General features: G+C 32.6%; 1 long non-coding RNA gene across 2 annotated transcripts; it reads left to right on the top strand.

Annotated features, from left to right (window-relative positions):
- The first annotated feature begins 4,682 nt into the window (after nucleotides 1–4,682).
- Nucleotides 4,683–9,071, top strand: LOC131632059 (uncharacterized). 2 transcript variants are annotated; one of them, XR_009292899.1, is made up of 5 exons: nucleotides 4,683–5,069; nucleotides 5,189–5,393; nucleotides 5,484–5,654; nucleotides 6,482–6,599; nucleotides 6,666–9,071. It is a non-coding gene; the product is annotated as an uncharacterized LOC131632059 (long non-coding RNA). The 2 variants fall into 2 exon arrangements; XR_009292898.1 differs by having other exon boundaries at nucleotides 4,683–5,393.
- The last annotated feature ends 6,778 nt before the right edge of the window (nucleotides 9,072–15,849 follow it).

Consider the following 15,849-nt stretch of genomic DNA (forward strand, 5'->3'; position numbering starts at 1 on the left):
AGGAGACGTCCGTCTCCCAAGTTCACCCACGTCCACTGCCACGTCTCCAAGCTCCAAGCCCACTAAGAGACGCCCGTCTCCAAAAGTACGTGAACCCCGCCACTTTCTCCATTAATTTAGTGGGCAATTCCAAGTCTTCCTATATTTTCTCAACTTCCCACGCATGATCTCCACTACTTCACACATGATGCTGAAAGGAACTTCCATTTCCATTCACTATAAATAGAGGCCGAGCATTCATTTGAGATCATCCAAGTTTTAGGCGCGGAAGCGCTGCTCATAGTTTTAGGCATAAATTATCACTTTGTAAAAGTGGTAGTTTCTCACATTGAGGAACTACCACACCATTAGTTTTAGGCCTACAATTTATGTACTCTTGGATCACACTCTTGCCGACATTATTTCAAAGCTTCATTCAAGTTTCAAGATTTGCTTTGTTCGTAATTTTATTCAAGTTTGTTTCGTCTGCTTTACTTCCAGGTTTATTTATTTGCAATTATTTTAGTTTCATGTTCTTATAATATTGTTTTATCATTATAATTATAATATGGTTAGTAATTATAATTTCATGTTTAATAATTATAATTCCATGTTTAATAATTATAATTTCATGTTTGTTTCTTTAAGTATGCCTGGCTAATTAATTAAGATATCGGTATGTAAAGTAATTTAACCGTAGGGATCCGAAATAAATTGGCTTAATTATATTTTATTAGATATCACTTGTTTTTGGTTTGTATGTCTAATTTAATTAGTAAGTCTTAAAACCAATAGAGCGAAAGTTTGAGGGCTTAAGACGGTCAAAGGTTAAAATCAATAGAGCGAAAGTTTGAGATCTTTAACTGGATAGTAGACATAGGACATTAGTTTTAAGGATGGCGAAAGCGTATTAAAACTAATTAGAACTTATTTATTTTCAAAAAGTGTTTTTAAACCCGCGCGGGATGGCGAAAGCGTACGTTAGGGATATTAGCATGTTCCGAGTCAACAGAGCGAGAGTTTGAGATTAGGAGATTTAAGTAGATAACGACTTCACAAAATAGGCATTTTATTAATTACGTTGTTTTCAAAAAGCGTTTCTAAATCTGGTGGGATGGCGAAAGCGTACATTAAGAGTTAGGATCGTAGTCTAAATCAATAGAGCGAAAGTTTGAGAGGAGGACTTTTAAATAACATAGTTAGTAAAGATCTTTGATTTAATTAGAATCTGGCCAATGGAACTTCGGATCACCTAAGTTAGATGAAATACATACTGATATCCGTTTGTTATTATATTTTTACCTAGATTTAAGATTTTAGTTTCCCCATTTATAAAAAACCCAAATATCATTAGCCTTAGCTTTACATAGTAACTTTAGATAACGGTAGGTCGATTTATAGTCCCTGTGGATTCGATATCTTTTAAAACTACACGACACGACTGTGCACTTGCAGTTATCCCGACTAATAGACACGCAAAGTCGCGATCAATTACTCCATTGGAGCATACTGCATAACATGCAGGATTTCCTTTTCTTACTTGAGTTTTTATTTACATAGGCTTATTGTTTTTATATTATAATTATTTTGTTTACTCACTACACACTTCATAGGTGCGTTGCCTCTTATTTGTATTCTAGTGTACTGTATTGCCACACTCTTCAAGTTTGAAGTTTGCTCTTTATATAAATTTGGTATACTACCATTGGACAATAACCGTTGAAAATAGCAATTAATGATTTGTACAGATTTCCACGGCAAATCTAATTTTTGGTGTGATAATTATTATTTGTGGCATGTCTTCTATAATTTCATCTGCCCAAGACGTAGCCAAGATAGATATCAGCATTGTCTTTACTTCGGGCACTGTGATTGCATGCACGTGACTTGATTGGAACGTTTTACGATGTTCTTCTTTCTGATCATTGGATCCCATCTTCTTATTTTCTGATTTATTATTTTTGAACATGTCTGAAACTTCTTAAATCTTCTGCATTCTTTAGTCTTCGGAACTTCTGATTCAAAAACTTCTGATAATTTTCAACAGAGGATTTCTGATAGAGTCATCTGTTCAATCAATGAAATCATTAGTAATAAAATTGTTACTAACAAAATATATGTTTGTTATCATCAAAACCAGATTTTGAATATAGTTCTCAATCTTGTTCTAACAGACTCTTGTACTATTCCTTTTAATTCATGAAAATCTATTTTACTGCTTCTTTATCTTTTTTTTTGCCTCTCTTACATTTCTTCTATCTTCACTGAACAATGTAATCTTATTTTTATAAAATTGTATGTCTTTGTTTTTTTTTTTTTGCATTTCACTCAAACAAAATGAATTTAAAAACATTTAGTAACTTAATCCTTTTTCATTTTGCAATAATTTTGTTGTAGCTGCTGAAAACGTGTCATTTCTTTTGTGTGTATTTTGTAGACTTGGATGTATATGCTTTGGAAAGACTAGCAAGATTACTCAGATCAAGCATCAAGCCTGTGAGAATATTAAATAGCTTCAAATAAAAAAAAATGAAACATAAATATTGACCTTTACTTTAAATCAAAATTCTAGATGTTGTATTATGCTTGATCACAAAAGTGACATTACATCTTATCTGGCTATGATTGTAATTCAAAAAAACTATACTGTTAATGTTGAGGATTCTTCTTGTTACCATGATCATTTTCTATACAATTTAATTATTTGAAACTTGTATTCCCTTTGAAAATATATTGGGATTTCTTTTGCTAACATAACTAAAGCACAACAAAAATTTCTTGACCAAAATAACGCCAAAGTATGTCATAATTGAAAATATCATGATTAACAGAATCAATTTTAAAAATATGATTTTTTTTCATAAAAATTTGGCCTTAAAAATCAGTTTTAAAAAATAACTGTTTTTTAAATAAATTAAAACAAAAAATAACCCGGATTTTAAACAAAAAAATATATAAATTTTATCCAAATTTATAAATAATCAGTTTAAAATTAGTTAATAAAAATAACTGATTTAAAACCGGATTTGTAAAAAAAAAAAAAAAAATTCATAATTGATTTTGATTGAAATGTGGTTATGGTTATAAATTTAAACCATTTAAATTGTTTAAAAATGGATATAGTTCATGTACACCCTAGGTGCGAATTCATATGTCATTTTGACAATTCATTTCTGTTCTTCAACAAACAAATACCAATTTTTTACGGTACCAAAGTAATCCCAATTACAAACTGATCTAAACTCCAATAAACTCCAATAACAACATATGTGAAAGAAAAAAAGTATAATAGTAACATAGTATTAACAATGATTAAAGAAAACAATGCAAAGACATAACACATACATAAAAAATCATTTTAAACTTTGTACATTATACACTTGCAGCAATACTCAATAATTACATGAGAAATCATTAGTGTTTCCTTATCACCAAATTCAAAAGAAAATAAATGAACTCATATGGTGTTATTTTTCAGTTCTTGAAGATTGCAAGCATTGACAGCACAATTGAAGCTCCGATCATGGCCACCAAACTTGTAATAGATCCGGCAGCCCCGACGTCGGGACCTGGTGCTGGAGCGGAGGATAAACCAAGGTCTTGGGCGGAGGCAACCACAGCGAAAACAAAGACGAAAAGGAAGCAAAAGATGTTGACAATGGTAGATGATGATGATGATGCCATTGTAAAATTACTTAACAGAGAAGAAAAAGAAGAATTGAATAAGATAGTGGAAAATGTGAATTAAAAAGTTCTTTTTGAATTATTTTGATGGAAGGTACTGGCAAGTATTTATAACTAGATTGGGGAGGAGTATGGGAGCTACAAAAACATGGACAGGTTGTGATGAGAAACAGATGTGTTAAAGTATGAAATGAATGGTTGTCAGGTTGGTGCCGTTACATTGAATCATTTCCCATTACTTTTGCTGTGTGAGATGTTCCTTTTTTTGTTAATTAAACTGCCTGTGATGATTGGCAAGAATTTTCCTTTTTTTTTGTGTAATTAAGTTGATGAGAGTGCATTCACTCACTCTCAGAGGTGATAATACAATATAAGTGTCTGGCTGAGAATATTTGCGGATTTTGTCCCGACATAATATGGAGTACATGTGTAGGAGGTGGAAGAGAAATATGTTGTAGTCCATATTATGTCGCGTTAATAATTAACTAAGCAAATAGACAATTAATTAAATATCTAGTTAATTAAAAACAAAACGGGAAAATAATGAAATAAACATTTAACTTAATAAACATCTAGCGAAACCAACATCTAATTAAATAACAAATTAACTAAAAATAAACATCTAATTAAAAACTAAACACAATAAATATATGATTTAACTAGATATGCATCAAAATAAATATATAAACAAATAAATAAAAGTAAACAAACATATAAATAAATAATTAAATAAATAAATAAATAAAACAATACACTTGACATATATATATATATATATATATATATATATATATATATATACTTCTTACTATTACTAACCAATTGACCAATCTGTCTAAAATACCCTTCTCTCAAAAATATTTTACACATGCTAATGGGCATTTCAGTAACTAACAAATTAAGAGTTAACTTTATCACTTTTCAGATTCCATGCGCCACGTGTTTGTCTCTCATTAGCCACATTTCTCATTTCAAAATCATCATTCCCTCTTCCTCCTCCTCATTTTCGTTTTCCCTTTTCTCTTTTGTCTACTATTGGTACAGATTCTATGGTTTTTCTTTTTCATTTCTTCATTCTTTTCTCTCTTCCTCTCTCTCAACAATAAACCTATCCAGAAATTCTAGAACCAATCACCATTTTTGTCGCACCAAAACCAAAAAAACCGAGAATCCCACAAACACCTTCCAAGATTCATATACTTTACCCAGAAACTATCAAGATCCTCATACAAAAATTCCAGATCTTCATCCTATTTCCAGATGTTTATCGCAACCAACCCAGATTATTGTCTGTATTATTGTTATTAACTTCTCTAAATCTATAATGAATATTATACATGTTTTTTCCAGGAGTATTCTATGATAGCTAGAGATTTGGGTCGTATACTTCAAAATTCAAATCTAAGGTGCACCATATTTTCCTCTCCATCTTTTAATTTAAAATTAGTTTGAGTTATATATAATCTTCGTATTTTATATGCAAATATAAAAAATGTATTTTTAGTAAACTCTTCAACTGTGAAAGGTCTCAATTTGATGGTGAGATACATGAAGTAAATAGTACCCATGCTGAATTGACTAATGTTTGTAGTACAATTTATCTGCCGACTGCCATGGCATACTATAACTTCATTGATAATCATGGTTTACACCATAAATATGTATTTTCAAGAACTCCAATCAGTTCAGGGACAACTGTGGCTGAGAGATGAAGATTCTGTATCCTAGAGGTTAAAGTTCACTTTCCCCATCTTTGAAATTTTCTCTTGATTTATTGGTGTTTTGGATTTTAATATATAACTCATTTTGTTTCCCGATAGATAAGCTTTGAAATGGAAGTGGTTGAAAAAGTGGCAACAAATTTTGAAAATGAGGAGAGGAACTGGAAGATGTACTCTCATTCATTCGCTTTGAGTATCCATAACCACTTCACCATGAATCTATGGATGCTGCTTTCATCCTTTCTAGTGTCACTGACAATGACCATGCAAGTGAGTCACACAATCAAACATTTGCTCTTAATTGAACATTGATATTATCTGGCCTTAAATATTAGACTCATCTCAATGAACAATGTTATATTGACTGCAATGATGTATGAAGCATAAGAGCATATTAGATGTTTGATAAAATGATTCAAAGAAGAATGAAGTCCACTTTCATTAAATTTTCACATATGAATTGTATTATGTGGTTTACCCTTATACTAATCATTGTTTGTGTGGTTGCAGAATAATATAACATAAAAAATGACTTTGTTCCAATCATAACTTCACATATGCAAACAATTTAAGAATAACTGACATTGGACGACAATGAGTATTTTGTTTTTAGTTAAAATTATAATTTTAAGTTAAAAATTACCAGTAGTAAAAACACTTGCGGGAAATATTTTTTTGTTAATTATTTAGACTTATAGAAAGTGGTTATTAATATTATAGAAGTGTGGTTATTAATATTATAGAAGCAAAGGAGTATGGCACCGTTTGTGGAATTTTTGTGAAGAAAACAATCGCTTGATATATTAGTGCTCTTTAGGTTTACATTGGTAAGTAAATGATTTATTCATGATCAAGTTTTGTTTCATGTTCATGTTTTGTTTTAATGTTGTGTTTTAATATTGTGTTTTCATGATCTCTGCCAATGACCAAGTTTGGTTCTTTTTTCCGAGTGAGACTTGTGCTTTCTTATAAATTTTGTCTTGTGGTTCATATGTTTGTCACCTTTTCTATCTGGTATTTTAATTGTGATTTGGTGATATTATGCATAACTCTCAATTATTTGTATCTAATCACCTATACCATTCCTTTTATATTAGGTATAAAATAGAGATTGAGGTTGAGCATAAAAACAAGGTTGGTCGCTTTGTCTTATAGGACAAGGAATGTATACAGTTTATTGGTATACCAGCTCATGATTTAAGGCAGATTATGAAGGTTTGTAGTAATAACTGAAATATGTCATTCACTATTTTTCCATTAACTCATCAATTTCAATTTCAGCTTTGCAAACCACTCTCAACTCCACTTTCTTCATCATACCAGCACACACATCATCATACCAAGTCCAATATGCTTAATGACACAACTAATTTCTTGAGGTATGTATATGATGGAAGCGGTATTTCTTTATAAATGATTTGTTCATATACAATAACTTCTTGATAACAGTGGTTTATCAATACTGAAATGGTCATTGACACAAATAATTTCTTGAGGTATATGAGTAATACATGTGTTTGTATGTATATATAAATTCATTCGTTTACTATGTCACCAACTACTCTAGATGAATTGAAATTTAAATAATATAGTGAAATGGTCATTGACATTTTCAATAAAGCCACGTTAGTTTTACCTAATACATTAGGATTCTTCTCAAAGATATAAAACTATTGAACGAATTTGCAAGGCAATTGCACACTATCTAAAAATGCTACTGCTTCCTATTAGTTATGTAATTATCTCAATGCATGTGTAAAATTTGTGAATAAATGAATTCTAATGATAGCGAGAATATAATTTTAGTGCTAAGGAAGACAAGGTTAGTGAGCTAAAAACTATAAACAATACTTAAGTTTTATTCATAACTATTTTTTTACTAGCTCAATTGTTTCACTCTCATGCTTGGGATGATGATTTTAACAAACTTTGCATACATGTTCCAATATATTTGGGCAAACTTTCATTTCCTCTTTCACCAAGTAAAAAAAATAGCAATACTTTTAAAATACTCATTTATTTGATTTTATTATTTTGTACTTAATAGGAGCTTATTATCTATATTTTTTAACTTAGATAATTTATTTATTTATTTCACGGGTCACTATCAACCTAATATCTATTTTAATTTTATCAATCATTATCTAACCTATTGGCCATGTTATCCTCTATTGTTGTTGGACCGTCAATTATTTAATTTAATACTTGGTTCTATTTTGCATTTGTGTTCTTGACGTATCTTAAACTTTTTTTATGGATCATTATTTTAAGTTCAAATCTAATTTTCATACTAATAATATCTAATTAGTAAAACTTTTTTTAAATGGTTAATTTATATTTTATATATGCAATTTGTCAAATTTCATTACTTCACATTTTTCGTATCGTTCAAAAAATACTACACAACAAATAATGCACCCGGGCGACAGCACGGGTCTCTGACTAGTATATATATATATATATATAAACAATCAATTAACCTTTCCGATCAAATCTTTATTGAAAGACGTTTTTCCTACACTATGTTTGGAACACTAGAATGTAAAAGGATGGATACTTCAGAGATAAAGAGCACAAAAATCAAGAAACCTTCCTCAATTTGTTTCAGTAAAATGATAAGAGAGGAAAGAAAATTTTGTGAGACCTACTTAAAAAAAAAATCTTCAAAAAATGAATGGAAAGTTGAAAACAATCATCATTTTTGCTTTATTTCATTTTTATCCACAAACATACATTTCACCAAACAAATTGTTAAAGTAATTTTATTTAATTAAAAATAAGGTCATGTTTGTCATTTTAAATAGACATGTCTTTCTTTCTTTTCACTTTTTATTTATTTTCACTCATAACAACTAATAAATTTTTTTTTTACTTTCTACTCACTTTCATTCTTCTAACATTCTTTTCTTTTATTTTCATTCCTTTCACTTTCTTTTCTTATCCAAACAAAGTCTTAGCGCGTAAACACTTACAACTCATATGATCTTCCAAAATATGATTAATGTTCATGTTGCATGTCTTAGCCTCATTCTACTAAATGTATTGAGCCTTCTCTTGTTGATCATAATAAGGCTCTTCCTCCCCATTCATAAACGCAGTAGACATAAACAAGATCTAAATCTAGATCATATTGCATCAACTTGTCTTTCTCGTACTAAGGTTTCACTGAGACATGTGTTCTAGTTGCATCATCACATGTTGCAGAGTAACACCTTTCTGAGATTCACGATATTCTATGTATGTAGACATTTGTGGCCTAACTATAACATGAATGTGATCGAGAGAAAGAATCCTAACACAATGGTCTGTGCCCTTTACTTTTAACTACAGTAAAAAATATTAAAATTAAAGAAAAATCCAAAAGTTTTCATATTTAGAAGTCTTTGTTTAAAAAATCAAGTTAAAATTATTAAAAAGGAAAAAAAATTATTTGGTTATTCAAATCAAATTTTGAAAATTTTGAAAATTTCTAGATCTAAAAGTATTAATAGGGGATACATCTAGTGTGTGAATAGGTTATGCCGAGCAAATCTTTGCTAAATTTGACTATGGTCTACTAAAAGATTCAAAGCCTAAGTTAGTGTCTAGTTAAGGATAAACTTATTTTTAGGTCTGAATTTGATATTTTCGAAGGTCCAATTAAGTCTATTTGTATACTTAAGAGTCTATTTTAATTGAACATTTGTAAATAAGCAATTCATCTAATGTTTAAATAAATTAAAAATTTTAAAAGATTAATGAAGCTAAATATTTGTTTATATTAACTTATTCGAGTTTATCTAGTAATATAAGTTTTTTTTAGAGAACTTATGAAAAACAATTTATGACATTGTTTTCAATATTTTTCAGCTTATTTTTTGTAACTTATTCACGATAACTAAGATTTATTTTTTTATTTTATTTAAAGTACAAAATACGAAACTTATTCGTATTTATTTAAATAAGTCTGTCTGATAGACTTAAATTACTTTTTTATTGTCTGTGGCCTAGTCTTTTTTTAATTAAATAAATTTATAAAAAAATATCAACTTTTCTTATTTAAAAAAAAAAAACTAACTTGACCTAAGTTTGTGTATGTTAGGGCGTAACTCCCTGTAAATTAGTTTGACCTGTTTTCACCCTTAGATACGGCTCATTTAAATATTCAAATCTGAATATTCGAAAATAAACTTTTGGAGAAAATATTTTTTATATTTATTGAAAAAAATTTGGCTACAAATTTATTTAATTTTAAAATTTAAGGAGTAATTTGAAATTATCACAATTTAAAAGTGATGGGGGTGTATAAGTCTAAAAATGAAGGTCTGAACTCTAATTTTCTGCATGTTTTTAACTTGTCCAATGTGGATAATTTATTAATTTTGCGAACGCCCAATTGACTCAATTAGGCCTTTGTCCTTTTAATCATTGTAATTGTTTTTATTAAATTATGAAGACTTCCATGTAATTTTGGTATTCTAATTTTAACTAAAATTAACTTAGTTTCCCCATATTTAAAACAGACTTTTGGTCTCTAATTTTTTACAATCTTTGAAGTTTTATTGGTCTCCACTATTTTTTTAAAATATAGCAAAATTGGGTTTTAGGATATCAATGTGGAATAATGTTCCCTTCATGATATAAGTAAGGAAATGGAGGTCGAGTAGTAAGTCTTGGAGAAGTTAAGTCAAACAAAATTGGTTGAATCAATCAAATTGACGCAAAAGTTCGTAAAAAACTTCAGATTTTAATGCAATAATTAGGGAAATGGTTAATTTCACCCTAAATGGTGAAAAAACACACTGTAAATTTAAAAATATTTCTCTGATTTTAGAAATGGATCTCTGAATGCACCACGTGTCTCACCAAATCACGTCCGCTTGAGCTTAACCCCATTTTTTTTAACATTCATTCCATGTACACCTCATGCATTCTTAAATGAAATGTCCTTTTTTTTACATAACCTGATTCAGAGATACATCTCCAGAACCACACCAAACACTAATTTTTCCTTTGTTTTAGAGTTGCTCATATGAAATTGATGATATATTATAATTATACTATCATTTTCAATTTTGTATAAATTAGACAATACACTTTCGAAATAAAAATGAAAATGACATTATACATTAATAAATTCGGAGTACACAATGAAGTCAAAATAAAATAAAATAGATAATAGTGCTCTTAATACAAATACTATAAACTATTGCATATGACGAACTAGAGCCCCCATATTCCTACGATGTCTCATGTACTGCAGTATATCCTCCACCATTGCATCCAGAAAGTCCCTCACCTCAAAGTCATCGGGAAATAGTCCTTTGTATATACCCGCATGCACAATCTCCTTAATACGGTGACATCTAGGCAACACATCAACAACATGATATGCTCTGGTCTGCTCGTCCTTTAGTATCTCTTGATGAGATGACTAGGTGGATCTCCCTGAGCATCCCGTATCATATAAGGATGTGACACCCTGAAATACTACTAGATGTAGTCGTGTACATCACTCCACTAACTAGGAGATATGATACTATATGCCTCATCAAATACCAGATGATTAAGATAATCATTAAACATGGTATCCATATCTTTATGAGAGGTGCATACTCGAAAAGGTCTTTGGGAATAAACTGCATTTAGCCAAACTGCGGTATGATGCACTCGGGTAGATGAGGATACGCCAGACGTGAACTGCAAATCAACCATCTACAGTAGAAGACTATGTCATCAAAGGGACACATCTCACGGTGATCAACGTACGTATGGAAATGTAAATCATCTGCTACCAAGCGGTCAAGATACACTTTGTATGGCTCCATCAGATGATTTCCTATGAGCGGGCTAAATGCAGAAGCACGTGGCATACCTTTAGTGTCTTCGAGTGCCATTTCTCCATAAATGCATAAAACATACCATGGTTAATTGTAACATAGTCGATCATGCACAAGTCTTTCAACCTAGATACCTGCATCACATCTTAAAACTACTATTTATCATGTTGTGGTAGATCAATAGTCTTATGACCATGATTTATGAATTTTAAAGCATCATGGTCCTAGAATAAAATAATTCACCATCAGACATGTCTTTCAAAGAATGTTTCAAATATTTCGGCGAAGCCACTCAGGAGTTTGTAAGTATTTGCTTGTAGGGATTTGAGCAGTGCATGTAACACCCCAAATCTACCCCGCAATTAACAGGAGAATCAGAGTTTAAAATCTTAAAACAATTTGAAAACAATGATTCGAGGCGTCACATTTAAATAACTAATGTCACATTCAAATATCATGCTCATCAACATAGATACATAACACGCATATATGAGGGCAATATCACATGCATTAATCATCAATATCTAAGAAGTACTCACATCGCAGCGGAAATCAAATATCAACAACAATACAAATCATAAACATCAAGGCCAACATGGCACAATATATCCAACAGATCTCAACATAACATAATGATGAAATCCAACAAAGGATAAATAACAAGAAGTAAGACATAAGCAAGTAATCCAACATCCTCCCCGAGGGCTACGTATCAGAGCATCGACACACCGACTCGAGCTATAAGGCACAGGACTACTGCTCGTCATTACCTTCACGTTACCAAAAGAGGGTAACATTCAAACAGAAGGGGTGAGATACCATTCATTATAAAGAAACATATGATAACATTCAAAGCGAAGAAATAATCATACATTGGTCACCACTTCTCGGCACGTATCACGTACTACAATTCACATCACTCAACGTCTTACCAACAACAATAATATCAAGTTCAATTAAGGCACACATAGTCAATTATCACATATGATCAACGAAACAACCATCACCTCAACACTAGCTAACATTTATGTCATGCGCACACAAACATCCAATTACAACTCATCATACAACTTCACTTATGCAACTCGAATAATGCAAATGCATGTTGTAACACCCCTTACTAACCCCGCGGCAATTTAAAACAATTATTCAGAGTACATGAAATAAGGGTGCCACAATTCATAATAAATAAACATCATTCAGTCATGTCATGCATTCACTGAGGTAATCATCATAATTTAAAACGGTTCATGTTAACACAGCGGAAATTTATCAAAAACGGACTAAGTTTAACATCTTCAAAACTTATCCTTCAAAACATCAAAACATAACTAGAGTCATAATCATAAACTCTAAACAATCGTGTCCCCAGTGTTACAGCTATCAGAGCATGACACCTGACGCTACTAAACACTGACTCATGAGCTAATCCTCACCGAGTCGAACAGCCGCTATCCTTAATCTGAAAATGACAACATGTAAGGGTGAGTCTCGTCATAATTAACAAATGTTATAAGGTTATAAAGCCATAACACATCACAGTTGTATCATTCACCCAATTGTTTCATAAACAGACATTCACAACAAGCAAACCAAAATCAATACATCATTAATATTTACAACACTGGAATACATCCAATCATGTTATAAATTATGCATATGTATGAACTGACACTATGCATGTGGTACCAATCATCCTCAAATTGGATAACCCATGACCGATCCAACATCGTCCAAGATACGGCCCTGCCAGCATAGATTCCACACAATGGGAACCATGCCCTTCACTGATCCAACACACCCTTATGGATACAGTATCATCAATGAACATGAATGAATGCAACATATATAACATACTTATACCATCATCATCATCAATCATCAACATCATCACCATCATTCAAGTATGTTCATATATATTAACATTATTCAATCACAATTCCATCATCATCATATACAAAACATACACGTATTTGCATCAATCATCATACTAAACAAGAATAGCATACATGTATTTTCATCATTCTAAAAACCAATCAATCATCATCATATAGATTATCCTACAATGTTCGTTTAGCTCAAAACGGCGCATCAAACGGACCAACGGTTAAAAAGTTATGCATCTTGAACCTTTTTAAAATATCTCAAAACACCAACAGCACGCGGCGCCATCACCCGTTCGCGGCGCGCACTGAGCGTCCCAAAATTCATTGGCTCTCTGCCAAGCTGTTCGCGGCGCAAACATCCACACGCGGCGCGAAACGAGAAAAAAGTTACGCCTTAGCGGCGCGAACACAGGTACGCGGCGCGACCTGAGCGTATCACAACTTCCTGGCATTTTGCCCACCTGTTCGCGGCGCCACCCTGCGCACGCGGCGCGAAACGGTAATTTCAGAAACCCAAACCTGCAGAAAACAGCATTCTATACATTCCAAACACACCCAAACCATACCAGTACGAACCTAGAGAAATAGAATGCACAAACAACACCAAATACGTCTCATAATACACTATTTACACATCAATTGAGACCATAGCAACGCAGACATCATAGATTCAAACATAGAGATCAAACATCATACAATTGACTCAATCCCTAAACCTATCATATGACTCAATCGACCCGAATTCCACATCTATTCAGTATTATCAACCCCTAATCCGATAATAGATGATAATCAGATAAGTCCCCCCTTACCTTAGACAAATTTCTTGATTCTTGGTCTCTCCCTCTATCGTTCTCCTTCACGTTCCTCGTTCCTCAGACTTCTGTTCTTTCACGTTCTTTCTTTCTTCCCAATTCCAATTATTTTATGAAAATAATAATAATATTAGTAAAGGGCCTTCCTATATCACACCCCCCCTTTTACTATTTCTCACATGGCCCAAATGCCATAAACCATTATTTATTTATTATTTTCACAAAATCCTTAATAATTCTAATTATTAATTCAATATTCTTGATTAAATTAATATTAAAATTATACGGGCGTTACAACTCTCCCCCACTAAAAGAGTTTTCGTCCTCGAAAACATACCTCAGGTAAAGAGCTCTGGATACGAATCCTTCATCTGGCTCTCTAGCTCCCAGGTAACATTTCCTTCAGCTGGTCCTCCCCAAGCTACTCTGACTAAAGCTATTTCCTTGCCCCGCAATTGCTTCAGTCTTCTATCTTCAATCCTCACAGGTAACGTTTCAACCGTTAAGTTGTCTTTCACCTGTACATCATCCACTTGGATCACGTGGGACGGATCCGAAATGTATTTCCTCAATTGAGACACATGAAATACATCATGCAAGTTGGCAAGCATTGGCGGTAGCGCAATACGATATGCCACTTCTCCCACTCTTTCTGAAATTTGGAATGGTCCAATAAAACGCGGAGTCAACTTCTTTGACTTCAAAGCTCGACCAATACCCGTCATAGGAGTAACCTTCATAAACACATGATCTCCCTCTTGAAACTCAAGTGTCTTCCTCCTCTTATCATAATAACTCTTTTGACGACTCTGAGAAGCTTTCATCTTCTCTTGAATCATCTTAATCTTCTCCGTAGTCTGTTGTACAATTTCTGGTCCAATCACAGCACTCTCACCAGCTTCGTACCAACACAATGGAGTTCTACATCTCCTACCATACAATGCCTCAAACGGAGCCATACCTATACTCGAATGAAAACTGTTGTTGTAGGTAAATTCAATCAAAGGCAGATAACTATCCCAAGCACCTCCTTTTTCTAATACACAAGCACGTAACAAATCTTCTAACGACTGAATCGTCCTCTCCGTCTGTCCATCAGTCTGCGGATGATAAGCAGAACTCAGCCTCAGCTTAGTACCCAAAGCTTTCTGCAAACCTTCCCAGAACTTAGACGTAAATCTCGGATCTCTGTCTGACACGATACTCGAAGGAATACCATGCAGACTAACTATCTTCTCAATATATAATTGAGCCAGCTTCTCCATCGGATAATCCATTCTTACCGGTATGAAATGTGCAGACTTTGTCAATCTGTCCACCACAACCCAGATAGCTTCACAATTCTTAACAGTTCTCGGCAAACCCGAAACAAAATCCATCGATATGCTATCCCACTTCCACTCAGGAATAAACATCGGTTGCATAAATCCAGATGGCTTCTGATGTTCCATCTTTGACTTCTGACAAGTCAAACAAGAATACACAAACTCAGCAATTTCTTTCTTCATTCCAGGCCACCAAAATAGCTTTCTCAAATCATGATACATCTTGGTAGCTCCAGGATGAATACTTAATCCACTACGGTGTCCTTCTTCTAAAATATTTCTTCGGAGTTCAGCAACATCCGGAACACAAACTCTGTTTCCAAACCTCAGTATACCATTCTCGTCAACTCTGAATTCACCGCTCTTGCCTTGGTTAATCAAAGTCAACTTAACACTGGTCAGCTTCAGCATTCCCAACTTAACACTAGTAGGAGTACCTTCACATACCAAACTCAAGTCTCTGAATTGTTCAATCAAATCCAATTCTTTCACCATTAACATAGACATATGCAAAGTCTTCCTACTTAAAGCATCAGCAACTACGTTTGCCTTACCCGGATGGTAATTCAAACTAAAATCATAGTCTTTAAGGAATTCCAACCACCTTCTCTGTCTCATAT

The sequence above is a fragment of the Vicia villosa genome, unplaced genomic scaffold (genome assembly GCF_029867415.1).
Source record: "Vicia villosa cultivar HV-30 ecotype Madison, WI unplaced genomic scaffold, Vvil1.0 ctg.000896F_1_1, whole genome shotgun sequence".
Lineage (NCBI taxonomy): Eukaryota > Viridiplantae > Streptophyta > Magnoliopsida > Fabales > Fabaceae > Vicia > Vicia villosa.